The following is a 7,006-nucleotide window of genomic DNA, read 5'->3' as shown; positions in this document are numbered from 1 at the left end:
GTATGTTGCAGTAATATTGTGAGTATTTTTCTGGGGTTTTAGTATTGTAAATAATCACTGCTGAGATATTGCTTCGTAATCAGTCAAACTCAAATCACACAGTTTTCCTCATTATAATGGTATTTGACAAAATGTAATGTTTGTTACTTGTTTGCAGTTTTCAACATAATTGGTTATTGTGATATGTTTTTATCACATAAGGCAAATTTATACAAATAAACTTGACTAGTATAAAACAAAAAAGACACAAGTTTTAATTATTACCTTTGTAATGGAGATATACGCTGCTCAAAAAAATAAAGGGAACACTCAAATAACACATCCTAGATCTGAATGAATGAAATAAATATGAAAATAATTTCCACCTGTTGTCTATTCCATTTGCACAACAGCAGGTGATATTGATTGTCAATCAGTGTTGCTTTCTAAGTGGACAGTTTTATTTACTTGGAGTTATATTGTGTTGTTTGAGTGTTCCCTTTATTTTTTTGAGCAGTATATATTTAACTGTTTGAACTGAGAGCAAACCAACTTTTACATTCTATGGAAATTGTTAAAGTGTTGCTAAGTAAGGCTAAAGTGAACTAAGTATTACTATTTCTATTTATTTTGTGTTTCTATTTACATTTGTTCTCCAATCAAGTCTTTATATGGGAAATGCATATGTTTATGGACACCTTGGCAACAGAAAGCAGTTCATGACAACCAGAGCGGACTGAAATGATACGTTGGACCTTTGAGAAACAATTATGTGTCCTGTCTAAACCTGCAAAACCGCTGCAACATCAGCCACACCTGCCAACAATCACCACCAGACGGATAGACTCATGCTATTGCACCAGCTTACCACACCTCACCTCCAGTTACAGAACTGCCAACATCATCATGATGTCAGCTGACACCAGTGAGTAACAAGGGAAAGACTCAGAATAGAGCTCCTAATTCTCTTGCACACAAGTCAGTCCTCTTTGTATTATATGATTTGTATGCCATTTGTAGATCTGCTATGCTGAAGTTTCACATAACAGTCAATCGTGTTGGTTTCATGAACCAACACAATTGGTTGGACTGGATCCAAGGAAAGTCGGATTTAATCCAACATTCCCTGATTTTTACCAGTTTAAGTTTTGGAGGTGATCAGTGTTTTATTATGTATGTAGAAAATAATGTTTCAGTAGTGTAAATTAGTGTTTTCTGCTTGTGTCCAAAGAACATTTGAGAATATTGTGAAGTTTCATTCCATGGTGAACCTGAATGCTTTTATGCATGTCTTTTTTTAAGAACACAATAGTTACTTTTCTGTAAATGGTGCAATATTTTAACTACCTGTCTAACGGATTTACTTTTTTTTAATGTAACAAGTAACTATAACCAACTTTTTACAGTAACTTACCCAACACTGGTTATCTTAGTGCATTGTTGAAATACAAGTCCTGTTACACGTTACGGAAATAAATAAAATAAAACAAACAAACCAAAAAAAAAAAAAAAAAAAAAAAAACTGAGAAATGTCACGTGATCAACGAAGCTTTGCGGAATTGTTCAGCCAATCAGTGACGAGGAGCGATGGCGTCTTTTTGGCATCTGTTTTTACCCGATGAAGACTTGGCATCCTAATATATCGCCGTTCACAATCCATCGTCACACAACATGTGGCAGTAAGATTAGTTTTTGTGCTCCTGTTTATGACAGTGTTTGATTTTATCGAGTTGTTTAAAATCCTTTGTTGTGGCGCTGCACCGCGGAACTTCATTGAGAAAATATTTTTCAAATTTTAAGTTTAATTTAAACATTTCTAATTAATTTGCACGTTGGTAATGTGCAAATGAAGGTATTGTCTTATTCGGCTATGATTTGGAATTGATTTTGTATTTTAATTTAGGACTCTTGACATATTTTGTGACAGGCATGCTAACCGGAAGTAGCATCTTTAGCTATAATTGCGCAGTAATATTAGCGAGTTTTCCAAGGGTATGCTTTGTTATGTAACGTGTGTCATTTATTTGTGTTTATCGATGAAGTGATTAGAATTTATGACTGAATTGCTGATTATTGTTTTGGCCTTTCAGGTCAGGTTTTCCCCCTATCATCAAATGAACCGAACCGAACCGATGGGCAGCTGGTATGACCTTTTCCCCTCCTCCCTTTGAATTTTTTTAGATCGTTTTAAAGGCCTGAGAGGAGACTACTGAACTTTCAAAACTAATAGACAATTGCACAGAACTCTTGAGCTCGTTGTTTTCTCTGGTACCTTCTCATCTCTACCTTGTCTTTGTTGTTTTCATATTATGAATAATGCTCTGATAAAAATAACCAGTTCATTGGGTTTACATAACCTTGACAAATATTTGCTTGTTTGAAATATTCAAGTAAATTTTAGACTGTAGATAAAACAAGAAGCCATGGAGAAAACGAACTGCAAGACGAAAGGTGGATTGCAACACCTGCGTGGTTAAAGATAACAATTATTTCTTTAAGTCAACCTTGAAGAGGGCAATCATCAGGATTTATTTTGTTGATTTTGCTGAAAGTTTGATGATGATTGAAGTGACTGTAAATTAAGCCTGAAATGGTTTTTGGTTTATTTAAATGACAAATTTAGCTCTTGTTTAACATCACTTAATGCTTCCACTTCAAGGTCCATTATGGTGTCATTCATGCCTCCTTGATGTCTTGATCCTTGTGCTATTACACTACTGTTTGCAATGTGTATTTTAAGTGTTACTTCAGAGTTAACATGGTGAACAAATTCAACACTGAGTCTTTCACTCACTAGTGCTTTTTCTGTCATTTTCAGCCTGTAAGAACATACAACTGTGACATTGACAGCCAACCGTAGCGACTCAGCTGATGACTGAGGTGTCAGCGGCGAATCTGGATGTTTCCAGTTCCAAAGAGATGACTGGCTCTGCGACCGCTCACCAGTAAGGACACCTGTTATCGAGGAGCTTTCCTACAGAGACATGGAAACCACCTCACAGATAGATGAGGAGGGACAGCAGGTGCTTCCTGATAAAAACCCAGCTGTCAGCAAAAGCACCGCCATCACTGTAGCTGGAGAATGAAGTTTGGCATACTCAGCCTGTCTATTAGCATGAACAGCAGACGGAAGGCATAAACAGCAAAATCTCTGAAATGTTAAAAGGCTGAACATATGTGGCTCTAATGAATTCAACCCAGAAAACCCGTCAGTCCAGAACTACAGGGCGCTCCATCAGCTGGGTACAAAGAACAGATCAGGAAATTCATGCTTTATCTATGAAAAACAGAAAATTATAACACTTTTAATTAATGCAGTAAGATTTCTGACAACATCCTGATATCTAATTAGATCACATTAACAACTTACTGTATTTTTACATTATCAGCTGCAGCTTTAGTTCATAGCTTGCCGATGGGACCTCTAGGGGGGTTCTGTGTGTTTTTACAGTAAACCTGTTGGCATTAATAATTTTTAAATTGCAGACTAGCCACAGTGTGGATAGTAACAGCCATTGTTGTCCTGGATCTTTTAGTGTTTGGCAATTGCTCAGTTCTCTCAGCAGGTTTCTAAATCAACTAGATCCCTGTGTGGATCGAGGCTCACGAAACCTGCAAGGATTCAGGCTGAATCTAGTTTTAGAACCGAACATAAAGCAGTTATTTGTAAAATGCTTTGTCATTCAAAATTCTAAATGAATGAATATATGATTGATTATATCTGTAATTAACAAGTTGTCTTTACTAATAATTTGGTTTCCACATATATTTCACTTATTAATTATTTCATTGACTTATATTGCTGTAATGCATTATTTCACGAAACTACATTTCTGCATCTAAATAAATATTAGTTTTAATCAATTCCTCATTATATTGCACTTTAGAGTAAGTTGTTTTAAATATTCTATTTATAACTCACAAATGATTTGATAAATGCTCTTTGGATTGTGGCACATAACATGTTAGGGTAGTGTGTTGACAATATGTCAATAATGTTTTTATGTTTTCTATCCAATATTCAGCAAAAAACCCATCAAACAATAGAACTATACTACTACTGCAAAACATAAAATGTATCATTACTTTATTGTTATGATGCAAATAATTAAAATCTATTTATTGTAGCGGTTAGATTTAAACCAGTTTTTTATTTAGATGATGGTTTTTCCCTTTTTGCTGAATAATCAGATTGAGACAGTTCCATTTAAAAAGAGAAGCAGCAAAACTTTTACTACGAACTAGAATTGTCTAATTAAAAATGTCCCACCTGAGGTTTTGTGCACAGCATTCAGGTGTCTCACATTTAATGGCATGATGATAAAATTAGAAAGACAAATGAATAATCAAATTGATCTTGATAAATCAAACGTTGAAATAGTCATCAACTAATTTAGTAATTAACTGGAAAATAAAGAATGGAATAAGGCTAATTGTTAAAACAACAAACTCAGAGTAGAAATTAAACTAAAACTGTATAGAGAACATACACGTTACATTTAAAATAAAGATCCAAAGCCCCTCAAAAGTCATCGTTCACTATGTTCAAATTCTGTAAAAATAAGCACCTTTTATTAGCCAATTAATAACTTATTTATTCAAAAACAAATCAACAGTTTAGCCTTACACTCTTTAAGTCTCTGTAATATGGCAATTTTCTTTTGCAGATTAATCAATTAATTCTCAGAGTAATCAATAGAAAAGTCAAAAACTAAAACCGTTGCTAGTTGCAGCCATAATTATCTTTCACATAGTGACAATCTTCTTCTTGCTACATTTTGTTTTGAGTTTCAAAATTATATATATATTTTTCTTAGTAACTAAAAAATAAATGAGTAAAATTGATATTTTTTTTCAGTCACTAAAATTTGTGGGGGGGCAACTCGAACTTTGAATTGTATCTTATTTTGTTTTGTAACATTAAAATTTTTCTAGTTAAAATTACTTCAGAATATTTTGTTTCACTGGCTAAACTTCAACTAAAATATTAAAATCAAACATTTTAAATAAAAAAATATATATACTAGCCTTTCTACATAACACTATGCTTAAATTTACCTTATGATATACTTTTTTTATTGCATAAATTTAAATAAATTTTTGATTTATCTTCCAAAATAAAGTGTGCTGAAAAATACAAAATATTTCAAATGAAAGATGGTTTAAAATCAAAATTTCTAAATGCATTCTAAGACATATGTGTATGGATGTCAGATCACAAGTCAGTGATGTAAGAAACATGTAAAAACAGGGAAAAAGGTAATTATTATTAGATTTACTTGAGCTCAGCAGTAACAGCCTGTAACGTTTGGTGAGCGGAGTCCTCGACTGATGCACAAGCTCTCTAAAATTACAGAAGGGATTTGACAGTTTGTTCTTTTCTAATCTGTGTTAAGGATAAAACAGTATCGCGTGTGTGCAACAGTAATAAGCAGAGAAGTTTGTGTTTGCCAGTTTAAACGAATAAATTACATTTTAGAGCCAGATGCACAACTAAGGAAATATTTGGCTCCTGCTTTGTTAGACAAAATGGCTTCTCCTACTTCTTGCAGTAAATACAGAAAAGAAACCTCAAAACAAAACAGTTGAGAGGATAACCAATGATCCCCATCTAAGCCACGCTCAATCGCACTTAAACGGGGCGGCTCTTCCTACCAGAGGAACCAGAACAAACCTTTAAGTCGACAGCTAATGCCCGGTTTAGTTTTCTCTCTTTTTCTCTAGTTTGTTTCCTCCTAGAAACTGCCCTGCTAATACCAGACTTGGTGTCACATTAGGTGGCTGGGAGGTGCTATCGAGGCCCATCGTTGCACACTCAGCCTTTCCTTTTCTTTCTCTTGTTGCTCGCGCCCCCTCCGATTTCTCTTTTGTAGATTGCACAACTCTCAAAAGTGCGTCTGTCCCGGCGTCTGATTCTCAGAGACCACCACGCTGCAGCTAATGGTGGAAGATGACATTTCCTCACCCCTGAGACCCTTTCTCCCCCTTCCCCTCCCTCATCTCCCCTAATCCAATCAGTGAGGCCTGAGTTTTTCTAATATACTGGCAGTCTCATACTCTGACTTTATCCCTGCAGCTGTGCCGGACCGCTCATTGGCAAGATTAGGGCCTCTGCAGTTCCTCTGATCATGTATTTCAATATGAATGGGACCAATAAGGGGGTGGATTATGGCTTAGTTACTTTAGAAATCCAAGGCCCCCTTTTGATGCCCCCGGGTTTGAACGGCAGTGGCTGAACCCCGCCTGGTCTGCGTGGCGTGGCTGCAACGCCACCTGGCAGTCAAATGTTTGCTCATATGCGCTCATTAAACACCACCACACTGGCACATCGGGTACCGACTGCGGGCCGGATGGCGAGCCTTGGTCGCAACCAGATGGCACCGCCACCAGTTTGCCAGGTGGGGTCCGTTGTTGTCACTTGTGAGTTGCCTCATGGACAGAGGACGGACGAGTTTGTGTTGCAGCAAGAGGAAGAGGAGACAGAGTCTTTCCTTTCAGTTTCAGAGCTTTTTTCTGTTTGGATCAATATTGTCCTGATGTCCAGCACAGAATAAGTGCAGGTTATTACCTCCTTTTGTCACTTTACTACCTTAAAACTCAATGTATTTTACTGTATGCGACAGGCTGACACAAAGTAGTGCAGAATTGTGGCATAAAATGAACATGGTTTAAATTTTTGTAACAAAAATCTGAAAAGGGTGGTGTGCATTTTTTTTTTGGATTAATTTGATCGTTGAAATAAAAGAACTTGATAGTACGGTTGAAGTGATGTCTGGTGTGGTTAGACTACACTGACCAATCCCAAAACAGGCAGCCAACTACAGCGCAGGGCATTCTGGGAAAATACAACCAAAACAAACAAACATTACTTGTATTCTTTTACAAAAGAGAAATACTACAACTGGTAAAATCTGACGCCACTACGTTTTTAGTTTCACTTTGTGTAAAAGGAAGTTGTGCTCCGTGTCTTCTTCAGAGTTTATTTCCCTCAGAGGTTTATGGTGTAGCCCAGGAGGCAGGAGGAGGG

At 36.3% G+C, this 7,006-nt stretch overlaps 1 long non-coding RNA gene across 2 annotated transcripts; it reads left to right on the top strand.

Moving 5' to 3' along the window:
- The first annotated feature begins 816 nt into the window (after window positions 1-816).
- Window positions 817-3,671, top strand: LOC129360622 (uncharacterized). 2 transcript variants are annotated; one of them, XR_008606074.1, is made up of 3 exons: window positions 817-904; window positions 2,070-2,122; window positions 2,798-3,671. It is a non-coding gene; the product is annotated as an uncharacterized LOC129360622 (long non-coding RNA). The 2 variants fall into 2 exon arrangements; XR_008606073.1 differs by lacking the exon at window positions 817-904 and adding an exon at window positions 1,569-1,658.
- The last annotated feature ends 3,335 nt before the right edge of the window (window positions 3,672-7,006 follow it).

Source organism: Poeciliopsis prolifica, unplaced genomic scaffold (assembly GCF_027474105.1).
Source record: "Poeciliopsis prolifica strain line A6 unplaced genomic scaffold, Auburn_PproV2 SCAFFOLD006, whole genome shotgun sequence".
Classification (NCBI taxonomy): domain Eukaryota; kingdom Metazoa; phylum Chordata; class Actinopteri; order Cyprinodontiformes; family Poeciliidae; genus Poeciliopsis; species Poeciliopsis prolifica.
The sequence above is the reverse complement of the archived record's forward strand: the minus strand, read 5'-3'. Positions and strand labels throughout refer to the sequence as shown.